The 11,363-nt window shown below is 36.7% G+C and overlaps 1 long non-coding RNA gene across 1 annotated transcript; it reads right to left on the reverse strand.

Annotated features, from left to right (window-relative positions):
* Positions 1-6,596: 6,596 nt before the first annotated feature.
* Positions 6,597-8,015, reverse strand: LOC125279988. The gene is made up of 2 exons (XR_007187504.1): positions 7,189-8,015; positions 6,597-7,105 (listed from the first exon to the last, which is right to left on the reverse strand). It is a non-coding gene; the product is annotated as an uncharacterized LOC125279988 (long non-coding RNA).
* Between the last annotated feature and the right edge of the window lie 3,348 nt (positions 8,016-11,363).

Here is an 11,363-nt window from a genome sequence, read left to right on the forward strand (position 1 = left end):
CAAGTGCGATTCTAGCTCACTGGTGCGCTGCGCGAGGTCAGATATGAAAGATTTTCATTGCAGTTTGATCGACTTATGAAAGCACAATGCGTTTTTAAAAATGGTAAGCAGCATAAATTAAGGGCAGCGAATTTGTGATGTATAAATACTTTTATTTATAACAAAATGTACTTCTTGTGTGTGTGTGTGTGTGTGTGTGTGTGTGTGTATATATATATATATATATATATATATATATATATTTCTTTTGAATTTGAAGTAAAAATATTTTTTTTTAAATGAGAACCACAAAAAACAAGCAAATAAAAAGTGAATTATCAAATGAATTAGATAACAGATAAAAAAAAAAAAAAAAAGTTAAATAAGTGTAAAGATTTTGGGGCGCAAAAGACCATGACCCACGGTCATCAAAAATCTGTAAAAATTAATCATAAATTAATTCTTTTAACATTACTTTTCATACAAACTATGCTTATCCATCAACATTAAATAAAAAGAAATGCTAATATGAATAATATAAATATAATTTTAATTGTAAAATACATAGGTATATATTTGACATTTAATATATCTTCTTTGATTGTCATTTGAGACTAGAAAGACAGCTACCAGCATAAGTGGGAAGGAACTTTGAGCACATGCGGGCATGAATGTCAGCAGATGTAGTAGGATATGACATTCCAAACATACCCACAGGCTACGTAGTGCCGTGAGGACTATTAGTCATTGAATACACCCAACGCTTTTTTTGCATTTCAAAATATATAAGCCTCAATCTGACCACAGGAGATCCTGTTGTCCTATCTGGAAAATTACAAACTTCCATGAAGCACTGCAGATTTTTTACTGATTTGAAATGCTTGAGGGGGAAAAAAATTATATATATATATATATATATATATATATATACAACTCTGCATAGCCTTATGGAACGTGCTGAAGACACGTGATGTCTAGGCGCGTGGAGGTATGGAAATACATATGATGACAGGCAGGTAGGACATTGTATCCGAATGCAATGATTGGACGAACATTTTTTGCTCCTGAGACTTCCACAGAAGATATATGTACATGATTTAATATCTAGACCACTTCTATTATTGATTGATATCAGGATGTGAAGAGAGTTTCAACCAGTATAACAAAAATTGCCTACCCTACCTTTAACATTAGTAACAATAACTATAGTGAATTACTATGGTATTTTGGTGGGAACTGGAAACCATGGTAATTTTTGTAAAGGCTATTTCTACTAAAGTCAGTAGCAGGTATTTAGTGCAGTAGTGAAGTGTGTCTCTGTTGTTTTTCCTGAGGCTGTTAAAGGTGGGAACAGTTTGTCCTTGTGGTACTATAAAATTAAACTGAGGTCAGATTCGTCTAATGACAACCCTAAAATGTTCAAAACACTTTTTTTTTTTTTATAAGATTCTTGAAACCCAAATTCTAAGAAAACCACACATGTATATATGAAAACTACTTACAGTTTGAGTGAGTCATACTGTAAACATCTCTGGATCATATTCACCCTAAAACTGTTGCATATTACAGAGGTGTATTCTGCGAAATGTGTGTGGTTGTTTCCCTGTGATGGTTCAAAGAAAACTTCACATCTTATCTCTATGATGAGTGAATTGCGGCCATTGGGTCAGTGGATCAGTACCCTTTTTTCTTCCTCATAAATGAGCCAACATTGTTGCACAGTCATAGATTGGCTCCAGGGCTTATGGGTGATAGAGAAATATTTTTCATGCATATAGTATGTTTATGTTGCAGACTTAACTGTGCATTAATCAACTTGACACATATTATTGAACTGCATTCATGATATCTTAAGGCTAATAACTCAACTCATACAATTCCAGGAAATTATTATGCAACCCATAATGTATAGATTTATATAGGTGTTGCCTTGAAGTTACACAATATAACAGCATTGCAGCTGGAAAATGGAAAGCAAACATAATCAAAGCAGCTATGTTCCTTCCGCTTTGCGACATGTCACCATCATGGTAAGTAAAAATGCTTGGTTTTCACAACTCTGAACAAACACTATATTGTAACTGTGAGCCTGAGATTTAAAGGTGCCCTAGAACTTCTTTTTAAAAGATGTAATATACGTCTAAGGTGTCCCCTGAATGTGTCTGTGAAGTTTCAGCTCAAAATACCCCATAGATTTTTTTTAATTAATTTTTTTAACTGCCTATTTTGGGGCATCATTAACTATGCACCGATATATAGATTGCGGCCCCTTTAAATCTCCCGCTCCCCCGCCCCGGAGCTCGCGCTTGCCTTGAACAGCATAAACACAGTTTACATAGCTAATATAACCCTCAAAATGGATCTTTACAAGATGTTCGTCATGCATGCTGCTTGCATACATCAGATCATGTAAGTATAGTATTTATTTGGATGTTTACATTTGATTCTGAATGAGTTTGAGGCTATGCTGCGTGGCTAAAGCTAACATTACACACTGTTGGAGAGATTTATAAAGAATGAAGTTGTGTTTATGCATTATACAGACTGCAAGTGTTTAAAAAATGAAAATAGCGACGGCCCATGTCTCCATGAATACAGTAATAAACGATGGTAACTTTAACCACATTTAACAGTACATTAGCAACATGCTAACGAAACATTTAGAAATACAATTCGTAAATATCACTAAAAATATCATGTTATCATGGATCATGTCAGTTATTATTGCACCCTCTGCCATTTTTCGCTATTGTTCTTGCTTGCTTACCTAGTCTGATGATTCAGCTGTGCACATCCAGACATTAATACTGGCTGCCCTAATGCCTTGAACATGAGCTGGCATATGCAAATATTGGAGGCGTACACACTGACTGTTACGTAACAGTCGGTGTTATGTTGAGATTCACCTGTTCTTCGGAGGTCTTTTAAACAAATGAGATTTATATAAGAAGGAGGAAACAATGGAGTTTGAAACTCAGTGTATGTCTTTTCCATGTACTGAACTCTTGTTATTCAACTATGCCAATATAAATTCAATATTGAATTCTAGGGCACCTTTAAAGAAATGGAGAAGTAAAACAAAGAAGCCCTGGCCATAAGTAGGCTATAATTTACAGTTTTCATGTTGACTCACACATCAGGTGAAACACAAGCCCCACATAAGTTAAAATTAGACAGCTTTGCTCTCCGCTTCTTCCTGCCATCTTTCTTCTTCCTTACCTAGGCTGTTCATTATTTGGCCATAATATTTGGCTATATACTAGGCTGTTCATTTATTTGGCCATAATATTTAGAGGCAGAAGTAGGCTATTTTCTGTGAATGTGCATGACTTCTGATTCTTTAGGTGCTATATTGTAGGTAAATAACCAGAAGAAAAAAATAACCAGAAGAATAACAAGAAGTTGTATTGTCACTAAGGATGGGGAAATGAAGCCTCATAACGTACTGAGGCTTTCCCCTGACTGTTCCAGGAAAAGATTCAAAGCTTCGAGAGTGTCAAAAACAGCGCCATCTGGTGGTTAGTAATAAATAAAGCAGCCAAAAGCCTGTGGAAGAAGCTCCGACAGATGAAGCAGTCACCGCACACTCCATAGTTTCAATGTTATGTGGAAAAATAAAAGTCTAACACGTGGGTGTGTTGAATTTCTCGCTCTGATAAATTCATTTACCCAGTAAAGTGTGGCAATAAATGTCAGTATGATTATCAATATAAAGTAATAATATTTTATTTTCCTGAAATAATTTGCAATCTTCAAATTACTTGTATGACTGGGTATTTTAAAATGTAAGTGAATAGGTTTTACTCGTAAAATAAGATCTGAGGTTCAAACATTCCGACACGCAAAGCGAATAGGATTGGATAGCAAGTGAGGCTTCGTTTGTCCATGTTCACGTGACTCTGTGAAACGAATACACGCCCAGATACGGGGCTTCACTTGAGATATTGCTGCGTGCTTCGAAGCTTGAGTATGATGCATCACTATCAGTCAAATCAAAGCATGTAGGCCAATGTATTATGTAATCCCTCGAAGTGAGTTGGCAGCAGAAGTCAAAGAACAGAACGAAACATTATAATTTCATATTAAGTAAATGGGTAGCCTAAACTGTGTTTGTAGAAAACATAATGCCATTGATATAACATCATACGTTTAAGTTTTAGAAGCTGTCAAAATGTTAATATTGTATGTCATTTGGGGTATGCATGGGGTAAGATGCCCCCAGGTCCATATTTATACATTCTGTAAAAGTTTGTTCAGGGGGAGGGGCTTCTTACCCTAAGTAGGGGGCCAACTTACCCCAGTAGAGGGCATCTTACCCCTCTTTTAATATTTTACATAGTGTGCAATAACAACTAACCTTGTTGAAAAAAACAGCATATGCTGGTTAGGTATGTTTTGAAGCATGGAAGCTGGTTTGAGCTGGTTTATGCTGGTCCTTAGCTGGTCATGAGCTGCTTTAAGCTGGTCAAGTGCTGGTCCTAAGCTGGTCCTGAGCTGGAGCTAGTTGCTTAGGAGCAGCAATTGACCAGCTTAAACCAGCTCATGACCAGCTAAAGACCAGCATAAACCAGCTCAAAGCTTCCATGCTTCAAAACATACCTAACCATGCTGTTTTTTCAACAGGGAAATTAGCAAATTTTTCTGTTTATTTCCTATAATAACACATTGGCTCATGCATCATCATCCTCACTCTAAAAACTGCTGGGTTAAAAACAACCCAAGTTGGGTTAAATATGGACAAACCCAGCAGGTTGGGTTAAAGGGCACCTATTATGCCCTCTTTCACAAGATGTAATATAAGTCTCTGGTCTGGTCAAGTTTCAGCTTAAAATACCCCAGAAATTTGCCCCTATTTGGGGGTGAGCAAAAACATGCCTTTTACTATATTACTACATTGCTGGCTAAAAAAATAAATCCAAAATTGGTTGAAAAAAAATCCCTGGGTTTGTCCATATTTAACCCAGCATTTGCTAGACTTATATGTAAATATGTTACAGTTTAAATGTAAATCCACATTGTTCTTAAGGGGGGCATCTTCCCCTATGTGACCCTACATGTAGTTGAATCACACTTTATGTAAAAATACATACAAATACTCTACTCATAAGACCACATTGCATCAATAGTTGTTCACTTCCACAATTTAGGATGGATTGCATTTATACCAACTGCAAATAAATGAACTGTTCACCACACTGCCTTTTCAAGCAGACTTGACTATGTTGCGATATAAATCAGACAGAACTATGGCTTAACATTTATGCAGATGCACTGGGTTCTATATCAGAAAATGCATTTTCCTGCATGGAAAAACATATGGCCTGCACATTGGAGTCCTCTTCATGTGTGCAGAAGTCTTTGTTAAAGCCGAACCGAGTCAGCTAACTTGGTTCAGGGCCTCCAGGCACGGGCGAGCACTACTACGATTGCACTTTCACGTTTCTATCTCTCTAAGTTTAGTTTAGAATAGACCCCGTGACTTCAGGAGCAGCTGCATTGCAAAGGTTATGGCCCTTTTTTATAGCGCCTTAGAAATAGCAGCTGCGTGGAGTCATAACCCAAGCATAACCATCACCCCCACAGCTTTACCAGCTCAGACTTTGACATACACACTGATTAAACAGTACAGAGTATGTTGATATTGCTGGATTAATCATCCAACATTTCAGCCATGACAAATGTTTAATCCCATACACAGCCATTCAAAAGTTTAGGGTCAGTAATATTTCTCTTCTTTCTTTCTTGAAAGAAATTAATACATTTATTCAGCAAGGATATATTCAGCATTGACAGTAAAGACATTTAACATAATAAATGTTGTTCTATTTATCAAAGACTGAAACAATGTCATGATTTCCACAAAAATATTAAAGTAAATATTAAATGAAGACATAAGAAGATATTGAAGAATATGGGTAACCAAACAGTTGATGGGCCCAATTGACTTCCATAGTATGGAAAAAAATACTATGGAAGTCAATAATATTTTTTTTTTTTTACCAACATTCTTTAAAATATCTTCTTTTATTTTCAGCAGAAGAAAGAAATTCATACAGGTTTGGAACAACTTGAGTGTGAGTAAATGAACTATACTCAACTTGAGTGTGAGTAAATTTTTGGGTGAACTATCCCTTTAAGCAGCACAACTGTTTTTTTTTTAATCATTGATAATTATAAAAAATGATTTTGAGCAGCAAATCAGCATATTAGAATGATTTCTAAAGGATCTTGTGACACTGAAGACTGGAGTAATGATGCTGAACATTTCACAATTTTACTGTTTTTTCTTTTTTTTTTTTTTTTAAATCAAATAAATGCTGAGACTTCTTACAAAAACATAAAAATCTAACTGACCCAAAACTTTTGAACTGTAGTGTATATGGATGATCTTGGAGGATTTCTCTGTATGACTAATTCTCAGGACAAGTCTGGGAAATCACATGTCAGACCTGCCGGACAAACAAAAATAGTGCCAGTGTAGAAAGCTGACCATTCACATATTCAAGCAGGTGTTGAGACAATGCGGGTTAAAGTTAGTTAATGAGGATATCAAAACACACATATCACATCAGACATATTAACTAGTCAAGACTCATTTGCATAAAAGGGTCAAATGATTTTGCAATTGCAGCGCTGTGCCCACTTTATTGGCTGTAGTTCAATGTGTTACTTTATAAAAGTAAACAGTATTTAGGTCCTATTTAGGTCACAAGTTTAGTATACCACAGATAAGGACTGGCACAAAAATCAATACGACCATTCACAGCCATACAGTCACGCCCTGAACAGCATAGAGGTTCATTTATCCTACAGCGCAAGATTGTTTACTAGCAGACTTTCACAGGAACAACTTTTCACTTCTCTTATAAGTTTCAATCTGACCTTTCCAGACATTTCTATAATTACATTTCCTGTAAACAGCATCTCCTGCCTTGGACTCAAAATATTGGTTTCAGTTTTGGCACTGAGTATTTTCTGTATCAATGATCAAGTGACTACTAACTGGATTCACTAAACATTTTTTTTTAAAAATCACAAAAAGTATCACAGGAGGGATCAGTCATATCTGGAGACCAATAGAAACATGAAAGTAGACATGTTTGAACTTTCTGTTCATCAAAGACTCCTGAAAAAAAGGTTACCACAAGAATATTAAGCAGCACAACTATTTTCAACATTGATGATACTATAATCAATAATAATACTAACCATGGTTGACATCACCCTCACAAAAGTGGAGAAGATGGAGAGAATAAGCTCCTATGTGAGGAAATGATTAGGTGTTCCACAATCCTTCTGTATGGACACAGAATTCTCAAGTTGCTCATCTCAAGTCTGGTAGAGGAGTTCAAATGCACTAAAGTAAGGCTAGAAATGACTCTCTCAGAGTCCTGAGATAGATCAATACAGATGCGCAGGACCACATCTAACATCAGGATGGAAAAAGGATGACAGGCAAAATCATCACTCCAGCATGCCGACATTGTGGGACATGTAGAACAGGAAAGAGGAGGTTTGGGTCTGTGTCAGGGCAGACTCCGGTGGAAAAAGGCTACACCTTCAGAGTGGCAAAAACTGGTAATCCTGGAAGTCCAGCATCAGGAGGAGGCAGCAAGGCATGCTAAAGCAGTCACTCAAGCTCAGCAGGGACAGTGGGCAAACTTGAAGAGAACAGAGAAGCTGGATTAGCTGGTGGGAATTGTGGGAGATGGAGGCAAATACAATCAGCTTCATGCTCAGGGCAACCTATGATGTCCTGCTTTCACCCAATAACCTCCAGCCGTGGTTGGGGGAAGATCCATCATGTCCCCTATGTTCATCTCCTGCTTCTCTCAGACACATCCTTACCGGTTGCAAGGTAAGCCGAGGTACACATGGAGACAAAACTACATGTTAAAATGCTTGGCTGCAGCAATTGAGACCACAACTCTGGCATTTGGGAAAGGCAGAAGGTAGAGGGAAGGCTTCCTTTATCGACCTGTACATCTCGAAGGAGCCCAAAACTGGAAAATGTTGTCTGATGTGGGCAAACAACTCATAGTCCTGTCTGAAACTGTCAGTACAAGTCAAAGACCAGACCTGGAATTGTTAAAAACTATCCTCAGAATCGATTCGAGAGAGAATCGTGATACATCGGAAAGTATCAGAATCGCTCCAGATACTTTGTATTGCGAATCGAGAATCGATGTATTGTCACAGCCCTTTTTCCATCATGCGAGACAACTGATGCTGACTGACAAATTCAGCTGACTGACATCTCATCCCTGTATGTTGCATTGCATTAAATAAAATTATTTTATAGGCTAAATAAAATGTATACAACCTTTATTTTACCACTGTAATGCACCAATTTGGTGGCGCTGCGATCTGCTCTCTCCTGACAAGGATGTGAAAAGCCCACGCTCTGTGTAACCCATTAGCTGGGTTGCTGCCTCAGAGGGCGGGTGAGGAAGGGGTGTATTGTTTCAACTGTCAGTGAGATTGACCAGCATCTAGTGTAACCCAATGGTTGGGTAATACAAAAACTACCCAACCATGGAAAAAATAACGTAACAAAATGACCCAACAGGCTCAACCCAGCATGTTTTAGAGTATAGGGTGGGCCTGCCTTCGCAGAGGCTGTATTGTGTTTAAAAGACCGAAAAACCTGATGGTGTGAAGGTACACTACTGATGATGTGTCTCAGGCTACATACACTGATGACCCCTGGCATATAGTGGTTGGCACATTTCAGAGTTAGTGCAGTGCAAAACACCCTTAAGTCTAAGTTTAAAAGGGTCAATAACCATCTTATCCTATGTGTTCAACTACACTCTAAAAACTGCTGGGTTAAATATGGACAAAACCCAGGGATTGGGTTGTTTTCACCCAGCTATTTTTTTCAAACAATTTTGGATTTATTTTTTTTAGCCAGCAACGTAGTAATATAGTAAAAGGCATGTTTTTGCTCACCCCCAAATAGGGGCATATTTGTGGAGTATTTTAAGCTGAAACTTCACCAGACCAGAGACTTATATTACATCTTGTGAAAGAGGGCATAATAGGTGCCCTTTAACCCAACCTGCTGGGTTTGTCCATATTTAACCCAACTTAGGTTGTTTTTAACCCAGCAGTTTTTAGAGTGTAATAGTGATTATAAACCCAGTAAGCCAAATAAATAATATAAATAATATAAACCAATAAAATCCAAATGAACAAAATGAAACTGAAAAATGTTATTTAGGTAAATCTGTTTCTTGAAGTGAAATCTGAGAAAATTAAGCAGGTTCTTGAGAATGTTTTATTACATTCATACACAGCATTGTCATCACTGTCATAATATTCATAAAACATATTTGTACGGTGATCATGAACATCTTGTTCAGTACACGACACAAGATTAAAGGCATGCCAGAGCTGCTGCTTCCTGTGGACTCTGGACATAATGTTCAATTCTAAGGTTCAACAGCTTCAACACAGTGAGACTTACAAGAATTATGACACAACAAGCAACACCAACTAATGATCCAAGCGTGTGTCATATTAAAGGGGGGCATAAAATGGGAAACAGGATTTTCTATCCCGCCTGGAAAACAACATTGTGTACTAGGGCGGTACGTAACGGCAAACCATTCATAACAGAGATCAATTGCAAGTATAAATCTTAAAGGTACAGCAGCAAAATAGCCAGTTTAATACTAATGACCAGAAAGAGGGTAGAAAATGTTCTACCCAAAATAAATTATGGCTGTATTTGGCCATTATGTTACAGTTTTTCTCCATTGGTTTGGCTCATTTCTTGAAACAGAAATTACATTCTCAAAGCAACATGGACAAACCTCCAAACCAATTGGCAATTGTTCACAACAGAATTGATTTTCTCATTCATTTCATCAAATTGCAAATGTCTAAGTACATGTCTCAATGTTTCAGTACATCTTTGCAAATGATTAAGTACAGGTAGCCTACATTTAGCACAATTTCCAAGTGAATAGATCTTGTTGTTCTAAACTGATTGTTGATTCTCAGTCTAATGGTTGTTCGTTCCAAAAAGTGTCAGCGTCATTTCATTGTATAAGTCATCACATGCACAATAGTCTTTTCAATTGTCAAAATTAGTCAAGAACATAATACCATGAATACCATATATGAATCCTTGGAACATTTGATACATTTATTACAGCAATTGACAGTCAGGTGAAAGTAGAACTAACGAAGGAGCTTTATTTACAGCACTGTAAGCTGTATATAATTTTCATTGTTTTTTGTTTGTGTGTTTATATTACAGTATATTATGCTGTATGTATTTTCTTTTTACTCTGATGTATGGAAGTTACTTTATGTGTGTGAATGATAATGGTTACAATTTCCTTGGCAGTATGAGTGCAATGTGTGATGTCAAACCTTGGAGGCTACTCTTACCCTAAAATCCTATTTCTTTTTTTCAGTTTTATACACAATTGTATTCTGTTAGCTAGACAAAAAACAGTACAGTAACCATTGTCAATGAAGGACTGGGCTAAGAATGAAAGGTGGACATGAGGGATATTTCAATGGTCCTCTGCCATAATGACAAATCAGCTAAAAATTTTGATTTGCAGTGCTTACACAATGCCAAAGGGACGAAGCATTTTGGGGGCACTGACTGTTTAAATGAGAAGGAAATTTAGTTTTGACACATGAGTGAACTGTTTTGGGAGAGGTATGAGCTTTTTCAAGTGAGCTATAGTGTTGTGCTAAACTGTAAGACTGTTTTGTCAAATGATCTTAGAGTTTTGAGAATGTAATTTCTGTTTCAAGAGAATGTAATTTCTGTTTCTGTTTTTGCTGCATAATCGAAGCATATGAATCCTCTGCAATATATATATATATATATATATATATATATATATATATATATATATATATATACAAACCCGATTCCAAAAAAGTTGGGACACTGTACAAATTGTGAATAAAAAAGGAATGCAATACTTTACAAATCTCATAAACTTTTCACAATAGAATATAGATAACATATCAAATGTTGAAAGTGAGACATTTTGAAATGTCATGCCAAATATTGGCTCATTTTGGATTTCATGAGAGCTACACATTGCCAAAAAAGTTGGGACAGGTAGCAATAAGAGGCCAGAAAAGTTAAATGTACATATATGGAACAGCTGGAGGACCAACCTATTAGTTCAATTGGCAACATGATTGGGTATAAAAAGAGCCTCTCAGAGTGGCAGTGTCTCTCAGAAGTCAAGATAGGCAGAGGATCACCAATTTCCCCAATGCTGCGGCGAAAAATAGTGGAGCAATATCAGAAAGGAGTTTCTCAGAGAAAAATTGCAAAGAGTTTGAAGTTATCATCATCTACAGTGCATAATATCATCCAAAGATTCAGAGAATCTGGAACAATC

This window comes from Megalobrama amblycephala, linkage group LG12 (assembly GCF_018812025.1).
Source record: "Megalobrama amblycephala isolate DHTTF-2021 linkage group LG12, ASM1881202v1, whole genome shotgun sequence".
NCBI lineage: Eukaryota > Metazoa > Chordata > Actinopteri > Cypriniformes > Xenocyprididae > Megalobrama > Megalobrama amblycephala.